At 42.2% G+C, this 14,283-nt stretch overlaps 1 protein-coding gene across 5 annotated transcripts in view; it reads right to left on the bottom strand.

Moving 5' to 3' along the window:
- eya4 (EYA transcriptional coactivator and phosphatase 4) overlaps positions 1-14,283 on the bottom strand; it is a 48,616-nt gene that overhangs the window by 28,186 nt on the left and 6,147 nt on the right. Inside the window, exon 1 of one of the 5 annotated variants that reach the window (XM_039782458.1) lies at positions 1,575-2,030. The exons of the other annotated variants lie outside the window; for them this stretch is intronic. The gene's annotated coding sequence lies outside the window, so the exon portion shown is untranslated. Of the gene's footprint in view, positions 1-1,574; positions 2,031-14,283 lie in introns of those variants that run through there. 5 annotated transcript variants of the gene reach the window in all.

The following is a 14,283-nucleotide window of genomic DNA, read 5'->3' as shown; positions in this document are numbered from 1 at the left end:
GATCAGAAATATTCCATATTTAATATAATACCATGAATTTATTTAGTTTTTCTTTATCATAAATCTTAAATGATCTGAAATGTATTTTTTTCTGCTAAGCTGAAAACATTTTTCACTTGTTTAAAAAAATGACACTTATCATATCAATTACACAGAATGTTTATGATCCAAACGAGACCAAATGAACCTACCCTAGTGATGTCATACAATAATAAAGCTACAGAAATCTGCGTGCTCACTAACTCGTGCCGTTCAGATATTCTGGGCCATTCTTGCTTTTCCGTATCTTGCAGTAAAACACCTCAATTTCATCTTTAATAATAAAACGAAGGGCCTCAAAGTTTACTCTTAGGTGGCCAGGATGCCTGAAGGACCCATTTGTGTCACCTGAGCCACTTATATAGGTGACCTTTGACCTGGCTGGCCGGGTGACCGGTCTGGAACACAACCTGGCCAGCCTGGGGGATCTCCCTGAGGGACAAATGCAGGTACAATAGGTATTTAGCACTAATAACAATGATTAATTTAAGAGAATAAACACTGCTATGTTTGTGTGGTACTTACTTATCATCTAATAATAACGTGAGGGCCTAATTTGGCCCTAAAAAGGGAGTAATAAGAAACAGTAGGTGTAAAGCAGAAATAGTCCTAGTTCTTGTAGATGGGTTTCCTTGTTTTGTTCTTTTTTCCCCCGTTGTATTTTGCTTTTAACAAGCTCACTCAAGACTTTTAAATTTGACATAAAAGGTGCATCTAAAAATTTTTTTTTTTTTTGTTATTGCCGAAACCGAAAACACTGCGCAGAAAAAGAATAGGGAGAGAGAGAAAGAAGAATAGCGCTATGTGTTTCTGGTAATAACCCAACCCATCTGCAATAGGTCATCCGATACAATGCATAGAGTTAACACACCACACACACACACACACACACACACACACACACACACACACACACACACACACACACACACACACACACACACACACAAATGGTAGATGAAGACTTTAAAAATCGGTTTTACAATTTTTACGTTTGTGTTTTGTAGGAACATTTAGCTATAACCAAATACATTTAAAAAAATTCAAGTAATCTCTTAATCACTAATTCCACCTAAAAATGCCATAACACATGCTCATTCAATTATACATTATATATATACATAAAATAATGACAATTTAGAAATAGTATCTAAACCAAATATATCTGCCTATTTACATATAATAAAAGCATGATGAAAAAAAATGGATTCAAGTCCATTCATGTTATATTAAGTGTTTTAAAATATACTTTGTATATTTATAGAGTAAACTAATTTAACTTGGAATGCTTCCCTGAAACAACTACAGCGCTGTCATCATAACCCAACGTTATTTTATTTCGGATGCTCTGAATATTGCACCCATTCAGCCAAATTATAGCAATTACATACAGCAACATTTACATACAGCAGCATTTATTCATTCTGAAGTGTGACCAGCATAATAAAATATTTAATATTCTAACCACAATAAAATAAACTACAGCATTAGTGTGAGCATGAAACACACTCACACAGTCAGAGATGCATTCTTACCTCAGGGTGTAATCAGGTCAGTTAGCAGTCCTATACTTCCACAAAGCATTACAGAGCTGTACGATCCACTGGCTTCCCCTTAGACTCAGGCTTACTGGTCTCACACACACAAAGTGAAACACGCACACACACACACACACACACACACACACACACACACACACACACACACACACACACACACACACACACACACACTCCTCCAAACACACTTCAACTCGTCTCTATCTACCTGCTGCTCACTTTGTACTCCAGGTGTCACGTTTTTCTTGTTCTTGCTCTACAGGAGAAAATGCAGTCTTCTTCTATTTCTCTTTGCGTCTCTCTCTTTCACTCTTAACAAACATGCAGCGGCTGGAGAAAAGACGCAAACGCCACAAAAACTACACTTTTCACTCTCTCTCTGTCTCTATGGTCAATCCATGCACAGCTCCTGTCTTCCTTGACTCCAGTAATGGGGAACATTTCACTCGTCCTGTTTCTCTCTTCCTTTGCCTCCTCCCCCTCTTTTTTTCTTCCTCCCCCTCCTGTCTCTCTCTCTCTCTCTCTCTCTCTCTCTCTCTCTCTCTCTCTCTCTCTCTCTCTCTCTCTTTGCTGTCACTCACTACAGACTCACTCAAGCTTACATTTAAAGCCAAAACATGTTTTAAAGGTAACAGATGTAGCTTTTGTAGATACAAATAAACTGAATTCCACATTGTAACCAGCCCGTGTATGACAATATAACATAAATCAAATAAGTCAGAGCCCCTGAAATCAAAAACATCCGTGTGTATGACTCAAATCCTGCTGATGGTAGCTCTAGTCTAGCGTGATTACTTCCATGAAGCCAAGGCGGCAAATGGAGACTTGGTGTGGATGAAATGTCTTGCTGTGCGGTAGAAAGCACAGGCCAGACCATAAACTTCACACCATGCAATTGACCCCCAACTCCTTACACACACACATACACACACACACACACACACACACACACACACACACACACACACACACACACACACACACACACACACACACACAGTCCCCCATCTCCCCCACATCAAACAGAGACTCACATGTACACCTGAGCACACACATACACTCGCATTCAATCTGTCTTAATTGGAACCACACAGGCTATATACATGTGTGTGCATCATATGTTGAAGTGTAGCTGAGCTGGAGGGATGGTTGGGGATGTAGTATCAACAAGGTGGCTTCCCAGCTGCCCCGGTCTGAAGATGGTACTCTTTCGCCTTTAGTCGTCAAGGTGTTGTCAGGGGAGGCGCACGCCCAAACACACACACTTCCACCAGGCTTAAACCAGGTTAATGTCTGACATCTGACTCTACTCACATCTGACTTGACCTGATCTGACGGGATTTGTTGTTCCAAACATCGGTGTTATTTTACAAAGTTTATCGGTTAAATTCAGTGGAATCTTAGTTTATCATACTGCTTTTACGTACCACTCTGGTATTTAATTAAACGGGTCATCTTTGTGCTGTTAGATAGCTGTGGCAGTGTAACAGAGTTGTATTGATTGATATTTGGTCTGATTGCTAAAAGTCACTTACAGTATGTGTAAAGGATATAACAAAGCAAAGATCTAAGACAATTTCCTTTTCATGTTATTGATCTTGAAATTCACTCAATATCAAAATGTGTTAATGAATTACAATAGAATGAATATGGAGGTTTAGAGTATACTTAACGGCCAATATCTAACCACTTAACTGGTATAAATAAAACCAGAATATCTGCGTTGCTAAATACCACTGACCCTTTAACAACATACAGACCATTTTGAATGTTACTGTACATCTACAAGGCAACTGAAAACAGCTGAGAAGAGGGCTGAATGAACACAGGCCTAGAGACCAGTTTGGAACAGGGCCACTGTCTCCAACTGTGCACCAGCCACCTTTAGCTCAGTCGCCATGGTGACAGCATGCGGCCCTGTCTCACAGCATTTATCCCCCACCACCCCAACCCCAATAAACACCCTGATTGATAGACTGTCTGTGGATCTATGTGCAAATGTCTGTTGAAAGTGTGTTATACGTGCATGCCGGCATGTACTTGTGTGCATGTGCGGGGCGTTCTAGAGCATATGTGGAGGACTAGCTGTCAGAACAAATTAGGGTGTTGCCGAAGCGCTTGACAACTCAAGCACTTTATTATTAGCCAGACAGGACCCCCATCAGGAGGGGGTCGTCCAAAAACATCCCCGATGAAATATTTTTACAGCAAGTGGAGAAGGGAGCAAGGGAGGTGTCCCAAAACACGCCTGATGAAATACAAAAAACAAAAACGCAGCGTGGCATGGGCACATCAGAGCAGTGACCTGAGTAAAGGAAGTGGGTAGTATATTAGACAGCTAATGACAGGACTCGGCTTTGGTTGTTGTTGACTTTAGAAGGGTTTTAAAAGTGTCCGACGGAGGTGCCTCGCTTCCTTTTAAGAGGCCCTCGAGAACAACTTTGTTCTTCAAGTGGAACAACAGCAGTTTATCTTCCACTCGGCAGACAGTGAGACAGACGGAGACAGACACTGCTCCCATTTATCTCTTTTGTCTAGTTGTGGTTGCTCTTTTTTATTCATTCTGAGGTGAGATTTTTTTAATAAGCTTCTTAGATATTTTTTATTTCTATTTAAATAATTGTAGGCTATTTATTAAGTGCATTTTCAATTACTTAAAAAAATGTTTAATAGAAAATTTAAAAAGTTCATAAAATACGTAAAATGTTTTAACATACAAAAATGTAATTGTAAAACTACACGATGTGGTTTTACCAGAGCCAGGCTAGTGGTTTCCCTCTGTTTCCAGTCTTTGTGCTAAGCTAAGCTAACCAGCTGCTGGCTGTAGCTTTGTATCCATAGACAATATATAAACTGGACCAACAGACCCCGTTGCTCTGGACGTAGACCAGTGAAGTATATTAGAAGCACTTTTCCGGTGAGCGCTTAGCGTTACTGCGCAGCCTCAAACTGAGAGAGACAACGTAAATGTGACGTGAGCAACCTGTCTGAAAGTTGTAAGTCTTGGTAGCTGTGCAAAGAGAAATCTAAATCATTCTCAATCTTGCAGAGACGGAGAGCGTAGGTATATGTAAGGGGATGGTCACAGGCTAATTATTGCTAACTAAAACGCTAGTTAACATTAGTAATTAAACCTAAACAGCTAATGTAAGTCGAAACTGCCTGCGAGCTTCTCCTGTACTATACGATAATTCCTCTACTATGTGACAGAAAGTCGCGTGGTTATGATACAATCGTTAGCCTATTTTTACAAAAACGTCTGCTACGGAGCCATAACGTGAGGTACAAGGTAATGGAGCCTTTTATACATTATTGTGTTTCTTTAGAAATAAACAATGCACAAATAAAATCTTTAAACGCTTCGGATGTAAAGTTATTTGCTGTCAAAGTGACGTCAAAATGAATGGCAGTCAATGGAATGCTAACGGGAGGGGATTGTCTGGTAGCATCATAATGGAGCCATAGGACGCTTACCCCCTTGTTTGTATCTATTGTACAGACATAAGAGTGGTATTGATTTTATCTAGCTCTCAGCAAGAAAACAAATAATTGCATTTATCAAAATGTTGAAATATTCCTTTATTTTATTATCAACTTATAAAATTAAAAAAGTCAGGAACAGACAGTTAAGAAATACATTACTTCCTAACACAGGAACGAATGTACGTAACAAAAGGATTCATAGCGTTACATCATTATATACAAGTCTTTAACACATGCACAAACACAGGTGTATTGGGCATCCACGCACACACACACACCTGTGCAACTGGATTGTACCAAATATCCAGCCGTCCCCATCTCTGACATCGGCTGGTGTGTGTCGACCACAAACACACTCATGAAGGATATTACTCACCACACAAACACAACTTCCATCTCTATCTATCCTCCACATTCTCTCTCTCTCTTTTTCTCTCTCTCACACACACAAACACACACATGCACGCACGGTTGCATGCACGCCACACACAACACACACACACACACACACACACACACACACACACACACACACACACACACACACACACACACACACACACACACACACACAAAGTCTCACACATTTACCTGTCTCCTGCTCAAAGCTCTCTGCTCTCCCCATTTGTATGAGTGGTTATCGGTGTGGTAACTCTATCCTCTTCCTTTCATGTAAAATACATTGTGCAGAGTCCCTCCCTCCCTCCACCCATCCTCCTACACCCCACCCACAGATCCCCCAGCCTGGGGAGGTGTAAAACTATCCTTCTCTTTATGCCTCCAAAAATGCCCCTTTTTCAGGTGTAGTAGGAAGCTATAAAAGAAAAAAGAGTGAAAGAGTGAAAGAGAAGAACAGGGTGAGTCTGTGGAGCAGGGAAGAGGTGGAGGAGGAGGAGGAGGAGGAGGAGGAGGAGGAGAAGGTGTTTGGGTGAAAAGGTACTCTCCAAAAACATCTCTCTCTCTCTCTCTCTCTCCCCCTCTCTCTCTCTCTCTCTCTCTCTCGCTCTCTCTCTGGTATTACCTGCCTATGCTCACATGAATTTGCCAAGAGCTACCTAGTGTTTCTCACAATTTTAAGGGCACAGAAATGAAAGTAGCTTCACACAGTTAAGTATCACATATCTGTGAACCTTTGTCTTCGAATGGCCAGGGAGAGAAAGAAAAAGACAAAAATAGAGCTAAAACTAGACGATGACCTCTACATTGAAGCCCCAAGACAATATGAACAATCTGAGAAACGAGAGAACAAGCACCAAGGTTGCTCGAAGCTGTATAGCACAGAGATGATTAACGCCATTTTAGACAGAGAAAGGAGGTACAGTGAATTTGAAATGGCTTTTGTTCCTCGTGAGTCCTTTAGTTTAGTGAGTCTATAGCATAAAATACAACTTGGGAAACACCTCTCCAATTTAAAATCCAATCTGTAATTTATTGTACATTCAAACTACAAGAAAGATTGAATCAAAATGGCTTCAACCAACCAGGTTATGCAATAATAATCTGATGAAGTTGGACAGCATTTCTCAGCAGCAGAATATGGGCAGTGTGACCATGACAGGGAATGTGTTTTAGGTGTTTTCACCACATTTCAGCATACAAATGGATTATTATCATATACAGTAGCGAAATATAAATTAAACAATAACAAGGTCCCCACAAGGCAGGGCAAAAAATATTTTTTAATTGTACTTAAAGCTATAGTGCGCAACTATTTTATATTAATGAATGACCGTTAGATATTTTATACAAAGTTAATTCAACCTATCAGCTCCATAAAACTCTCTCTGTATTTCTCAGTATGGCTATGTTTACAAAATCGTGTATTCCGGCGACATTTGGGCGCAGCAGCTCGAGTGATGCGCTTCACGTCACCGCTGAGAGAGGACATTAGCAGCGTTCAGCTTTGGAGACGAAGAGGACAAAAAAGATAATTACTTCTTCTGAAGAGTCCATCATGTTTTATTAATCCTCCGTGTCCTCCTTGATTTGATGGGATAAGCACTACTAACAACTGCGTGAAGGAGGGCTGGGGGTGGTGCGTGATCACAGAAACAGAAAAGACACACTGTAGCTTTAAGTAATGCATTACCCAAAAGCAATGCAATTAATCAAATTGTCTTAAAGTAATTGCCACACAGACATTCTGGGGCCAATTTTACAACTTTTCGATCAAGGCATTTTGAGTGCCAGGAAAACTGGTTCCAGAGCGGCACCGACTCTTTGCTGATCTTGAACCAAGAACCACTTACGTCAGGTGCTCGGGGCGGAATTATTGGGACCAACAAGACCATATAAATCGAAACAGAGCTTCACTATTGACTCGGAATCAAAGCAGTGGTCCGTGGATGAGACAAACCGTCTCCAAGCAGTATGGTCCTTGGCCTTCTACTACTTTTAAAGTATCATGTGTTTCTAATTTTTATTACACAATGCCTTTCTTCTGATTACACTGCAGGGAATTCAATTATAAGCTAGCAAGTACTTCTTACTGGGTTTAATTGGTCATCTTTGGTCGTCGTCTTGTGTTCTGATCTCTTTGTATAGACAAAGAATGGTTAGTGCACTTTAATTTTAGAATCCAAAAGATTATTTTTTTTTTTAAATCAACTTGTAGTTAATGCACGTTTGGGGAGGAAGAGCAGTAGAGGAGAACAGACTAAGGCCTCCTCGCTCCTGGTGGTCTTCATATTTGCCATTTCAATTGGCTCCTCATTGTCTCAGAGAGTGAGGGGATCACAGACATGATTTAATGCAGCTTTACTCAATGGAGACAAATGAAAAGTCACTGATGGATGTGTGTGTGTGTGTGTGTGTGTGTGTGTGTGTGTGTGTGTGTGTGTGTGTGTGTGGGGGCCGGTTCTGCGCTGTTAATTGTGAAGCGTTTGGCCTCGACTGCCCCTGCTCAGCTAATCTGATGAGAGTGATTAAAAAAACAACTGGGAGAAACCTAAACCAGTCCATGGATGACCAGGCACACACACACACACACACACACACACACACACACACACACACACACACACACACACACACACACACACACACACACACACACACATGCACTCTGGCCATCACTCTAATCAGTGGCACAGAGGCACACTCAACACACAACTTAAAATGAAATGTCTGAAGGTACAATATGCACATCCGTAGAAAGAAAGTCAGACACTGAGACAGATGTAGTGCCGAAATACAATTTGTTGATTAATCATCAGCATTTCTATCACAATTATCTATACCATTTCATACACAATAGGATTTATCAATTAATTGAACATCAGAAGCCATTAATAATTAATCTGAATGATTCAATACATGACTCCCAGCTCCATGCTGCATGATGTGTATGAGTCACGGCATAAGTGCAGTCACAGATTAGTCACCAAGGTAGAAGTTGTGACAATATAGGATGTAATGGTTCAGATATGCACTCACTCTGAAACTATACCTGCTTGTTAAAAATGGTAATTTAAGTTAAGGTTTGATTTAAAAACTTGGAAGAGTCAAGATATGTAGAACAAATCTATCTTTGACTTGAGCCACATCAAGGTACAACATGTCAGTAATTACACAACCTCATGCTGTGCAGCCAAACATTGGTCAAACCCACGGAACTCTCCTACTGTAATGCAGTTGAGGTTTGCAAACCAAGTTTGTCAGGCTAAATGAATATAAAATGATACATAAGACATCTAGAATATTTCCATTTGATAAAATGATAAAATGGTGCAGTTATAAAAACTTAAGAGCTGGGACAAGAATACATTTGATACAGTTAGAAGATGATTATAGCAAACTACTTAAAAGGGAAATGAAAGGGGAGAAAGGGATGTTAAAGGGTTGATTAACAACTTAAGAAAGAAGGTTTTTCAAATACATCTACTGGTGTTTACTCCATGTTTTGTGGCAGAATTCCACGTGATCAAATGTAGAATAGTGTGTGGACTAGAACAGTAAGGGCTCCTCTCTGCTGCTGTGTGAGACCTGAAGAAACACAACACCATCGTCCTGCACCCCCATCCCCAACCCGACCGCAGCTACCGCACCCCCCACTCGGTCTCCATGCCGCAGCCTTCCCCCTCAGAATCCACCAATCCAGCCCCCCTGAGCACCTCCACATCCCACCGAAATCAATGTTTCGGAAAAAAAAGATCAGGTAAGAGCAAAGAATTGAAAAGCAAAAAAAGTGCAGAGAGTCCATGGTGGTCATAACTGTCTGTGTTTGTGAGCCTGTGTGTGTGTGTGTGTGTGTGTGTGTGTGTGTGTGTGTGTGTGTGTGTCTGTGTGTGTGTGTGTGTGTGTGTGTGTGTGTGTGTGTGTAAGTGCGTGTCTGTGGCAGCAGCAGCAGCATCAATAATTAAAGCTAATCTCATTAGGCCTCAGATCCATTTCAGACGCTTTTAATTAAATGATGAATGACCTCCCAGCTGCCTGTTAAATAATGCTGCTCATGACATCACAGTGTGTGTGCATGTGAGAGGTACAACATAAGGTAGATATCCTCCAAAAACGACACATGGGGAGACATTCAGTAGACAGATAGGTATGCCCTCACATGCCATCTGCTCTAAAATTCAATATTATTAGAAGTTACTGCTGCCCTGTGCACCGAGGAGAAGGAACGGGAGTTGAATGTCTCAAAAGTCGCAAGCTGTTCCATCATACCAGACCTTGAAACACTTCATATCATCTTCCTAATAAAATCATTCATTGTACCATATGTCTGCGAAGAAGGAAGGCAGCTTGAGGGAAAGGAGGATGTACGTAAGTGTGAAAAAGAAAAATGAGGGAATAACAGGGTGACCAAAAAGGGACAGTGAAGAGCTCGGGGGTTTGAGAAAGATAAAGATAAGGGAAGACAAAGAGACCCAGAGACCATAGGCCAAATCGGAGAATGAGAGCAACAGGTAAAACAGAGGACAGGTAAGGGTGCCAAAGCGCCCCGGGCTCCAGACAGCATGGACCTGGCTATGAGAACACCCATAATCCCTTCTGTTTCTTCCTGTTTCTAGCCCCCTCTACTCTCTACTCTCTCTACCCCCTACCCCCCTCCTCCCTCTATCATCATCCCCCCCTCCCCACCCCCCACGCTCTCGGGCTGGCTCTGTATCGGATTGCTGACTTCACAATAGGCCCTGAATCATCACTCTAGCCAGAGAGACACAGGGAGAGACGGAGAGACGAAGAGGCGGGCAGGCCGGCGGAGAGAGAGAAGGTGGGATAGACAGACAGACATTAGGTTTTAAACTGATGCTCAGACAAAACACCATGTTTTTAATAATTGTTTTGACATAACATAACGTTATTATAATCTAAAAGAAAATTAGATTTTCAGTCAGGCATTCAACACCTATCACAAGAACACACTGATGGTAATAAACAGCAATGATATAGTGTATTATAGTCAAAGGCAGAAGGAAATGTAAAATACATAAAAAGGACTCAAGTAATTAAAAAAACTAAGGAATGGATTCAACAATGATAATAAAAAATAATCATTAGCTGCAGCCCTGTTCTGGAGTTTTGAGTCAGGACGGAGACCCAGGTCAGAGCCCATCTGGCCTCGGCGACCCCTCTGCTACCTCTCTGATTCTACGCTGCAGAGAGAGAGAAATACAATCTCCCAGCAGAGCAACAGAGGAAGTTCTCGCGGCAGGCAGGACAAGCAGGTTCCTCCATAACCAAAGCACAATTGTTGCAATTTCATTTCCTTCCAAGCAAAATGAGGAAATACACTCCTTTTTTGGTAACCAATGGCAGATGAGCGTTTGGCCTGTCTGAACAAAAGGTGTGCTGTGCTATCAAGGGCTCTATTTATGGAAAATGGTCTGGGAACAAAAAAATTAAATGTTTTACTGTACGACTTCAGTATGTTAAAATGTTCAGTAGAGAGAAATGTAACATCTGGCAATAATGTAAATTTCCTTGAAATCTCTTTGAGTAATCAATAAAGTGAGGAATCTTGGCATGAAATATTGCGCGCTGATTGACTTCCATTAAACGAGCATGGTCACAATATGAGAGACCGTCTCCACTCAGATGACCTCAGCAGTCCCACACCACAGAAAGTCTATGTGTATAACAGAGAAAGAAACACCTACACACATACACACACACACACACACACACACTCTCACACAGACACACACAGCAGACACTAAAGCACACATATCATGTGGTTTCCTGTCTGGTGCGTTCCTCTAGAAAGCCCACGCCGGTTGCTCTGGGTTTCTAGATGGATTCTCCAGTCTGTTTGGGGGGGTTTGACTCCATCAGACTGTGATTGGCTCACAGGCTGTCTGTGACCTTCTCACCTCACACCTAGCTGGCTTTCCCTGGCCGACCAGACTCTCACTCGACTCTCGTATATGAGTTATAAATTATTTGAACCAATTTTTGGTGAGAGACAGATGTTTTGGTTGTTTCAAGCACCTTAAATAAAAGTAATGTCCAAACAAAGAGAGGAGTTATTGTTCCATTTTTCACATGAGAGTAGGCTCCGTTATCTACAATATTCATTCGGGCTAATTTCACCCGGTTTCCAAATTCACTTTGTGGATGAATCTAAAACTTTCTTAAATGCCAGAAAACCAGAAAACATTACATGGCAAATGTTCAAAATAGTAACAGTAACAGTAATAGTTTGACATATTGGGAAATACACTTATTTGCTTTCTTACTGGAACTTAGATGAGAACATCAACACCACTACCATATCTGTCTGTTAAATACAGCCAGCAGCTGGTTAGCTTATCTTAGCATAAAGGCTGGAAGCAGGGGAAAACAGCTAGTCTGGCTCTGTCCAAAGGTAACAAATCTGTCTACCAACACCTGTAAAGCTCATTTAGCACGTGTTATCTAATGGCGCTTACCCACTGCTAGTACCAGCTCTACTCTACTCTACTCGGCTCGACCGTGGTGCCCCGTCCTCCCTTTTCCATGGCAGATTTAGTACCGCCTGAGGCGAGCGTGGCTGGTCGTCATAGCGACACACACATAGAATGTCGAAGGTGTGTTGTTTTTGACTCTCGGCATGTGGCTGTTGCCACAGCCAGAAGACAAATTTTGTTTCAAAAGAAGCTGGAGGCAGCAAAAACAACACCGCTGGCTAAAATATTTTAAAATGGCGGGTTTGTTTAGGACACCCCCGTCTGTCGCTATCAATGATGACGCAGTGATTAGTGACGATTCTCTCTGACCAATCAGTAGTGTGCAGGTTTTCACGTCACCTTTTGGTATCGCCTCAGCTCGCTTGGAACCTCGACGGAGGTGATACTAAAAAAAGTACCTGTTGGCAGGTACCAGGGACTTTTTTTCGTAATGGAAAACCAAAAGAGGCAAGTAGACTCGAGGCGAGTCGAGCAGGTACCATGTCATGGAAAAACGCCATCATTTTTTTAATCCGTACAAAAACTAAGTTAAGGTTTTATATGCCTGACTTTAAAACAGTCTCAGCGCGAAAAAACGCAGGGGATCTTGCTGTGCTGTGCGTCTCATGTGTGTGTCTTGAAAGTCAGTGTGGATTGAAACATTTGATAAAATGGAAGCACATCCTTACCGTGAGACGAGCGAGTGACAGATGCCAAAAATGCTGTCTATGTGGATTGGTCATCACTCTCATCAGAAAATGAAATGGCACATTTGCCAAAATATCAAACTATTCTTTTAACGTATAAACATCAACATCTTCCTGATGATGAGTTACAGCGTTTTTTTGCACGCTACACATTTTGCTTCCTTTTTTAAGTTGTACACTTCTGTTTGACTTCATCTCCTCCTTTGCCATAGTTACCAAACCTATGCAATCAAGAATAATGGCTTCTTTTTCATGAAAATGTTCTTACCTCTGTACAGCTCAGACAGAGGTGACTAGAAGACTGAGCGGCAGCCTCTCTCAGCAACACTCAGCTGTCAACTAAACATAAATCTTACACGAATCACTGTACACTAAGATGAAATTTAAGTGCACCTCGGTGCCACAACTAGGATGCCAGCCTACTAAAGGGATGCCAAGGGGTAGCTGTTACACTCCACACTCTGTGTAATCTGTCCACATGCCTTGTCGCTGGGCAGATTTTGAAACGACTGTCTATGACGCCAATGCAATTTTGGCAATCAGGGTTGGGCCGTGCTCGCATTTAGCTACTGCTGCTGCATGTAAGTTTGTGTGAATGTGTCTGTATGGGGTTGTAGGGGTGAAAGAGGGGTGCAACCTGACCCCTTTCCTCCTCTAACTTGGTCTCTCTTTCTGTCTCTCTCTCTCACACACACACACACACACACACACACACACACACACACACACACACACACACACACACACACACACACACACTGGGACAGCTGCCATACTCTGGGCCTCTCCCAGCGCACCAGAGGAAAAGGCTACGGTTAAAAGAACCTTTTTTCCCCACTTTTTTCCTCCTCCTTCATCTCTCTTACTTTTTTCTTCTGGTGGCCATACGTTTAAATCCTGCAAGGCACCCCGGGGTCAACAAACACTGCCGCTCCCCCCGTCTCTCACCGCTTCCTCCACTAGCCAACATACTGGAGACTTCAATCAGGCCTCTGTCGGCTCAAGAGCCATTGAGGGACTGCGTGTTGAGTTTGTGTGTGTTTGTGTGCGTATGCTCAAGGACACATGCTGGTCAATCTTTACTAAATATCTACTTAACGTTTATACAAATTTATACTTAGGATTTAACTGAATTCATAATAAAAAATTTGACCCAAATCGCATCAACTCTTCATCATCATCTCACAGAGCATCACTCAAAAAAACAGTTAGCACCTTTTCTCCAAAGCTAAACAAGTAAGTGACAACAGGTGGAGTGAGACACTTAAACAAGCTAAAAGTAGCATTACGGGGCTAACCACTGTTGGCCCTGCCTCAGGCTTCTTCCAGCGCTCCCCGAGGACCCCAGACGGCAGGCTGGCCCTCGGCAGGCAGGCGGCCAGAGAGGACGCCTGACCATAACCCAGATGACGTGCGATGGATGTGGTGGGAAAAGGGCGGGGAGGAGGAAGTAAGGGAGGAGGGGTGGGGACTTTAAAAGGGTAGAGGGGAGGGGTGTGGGTATCAGGTATCAACAGACAACTCCCCGAAACTTTGTGTGTGAGGTCTATGCTGTTTTCTCAGTCACCCGAGACACGCTATTTCAATGAAACAGTGCGGGGAAAGCACTAGCCACTTTCAGTTTAA

The sequence above is a fragment of the Perca fluviatilis genome, chromosome 18 (assembly GCF_010015445.1).
Source record: "Perca fluviatilis chromosome 18, GENO_Pfluv_1.0, whole genome shotgun sequence".
NCBI lineage: Eukaryota > Metazoa > Chordata > Actinopteri > Perciformes > Percidae > Perca > Perca fluviatilis.
Note: the sequence above shows the minus strand (reverse complement) of the source record. Positions and strands in the feature narration are given on the sequence as shown.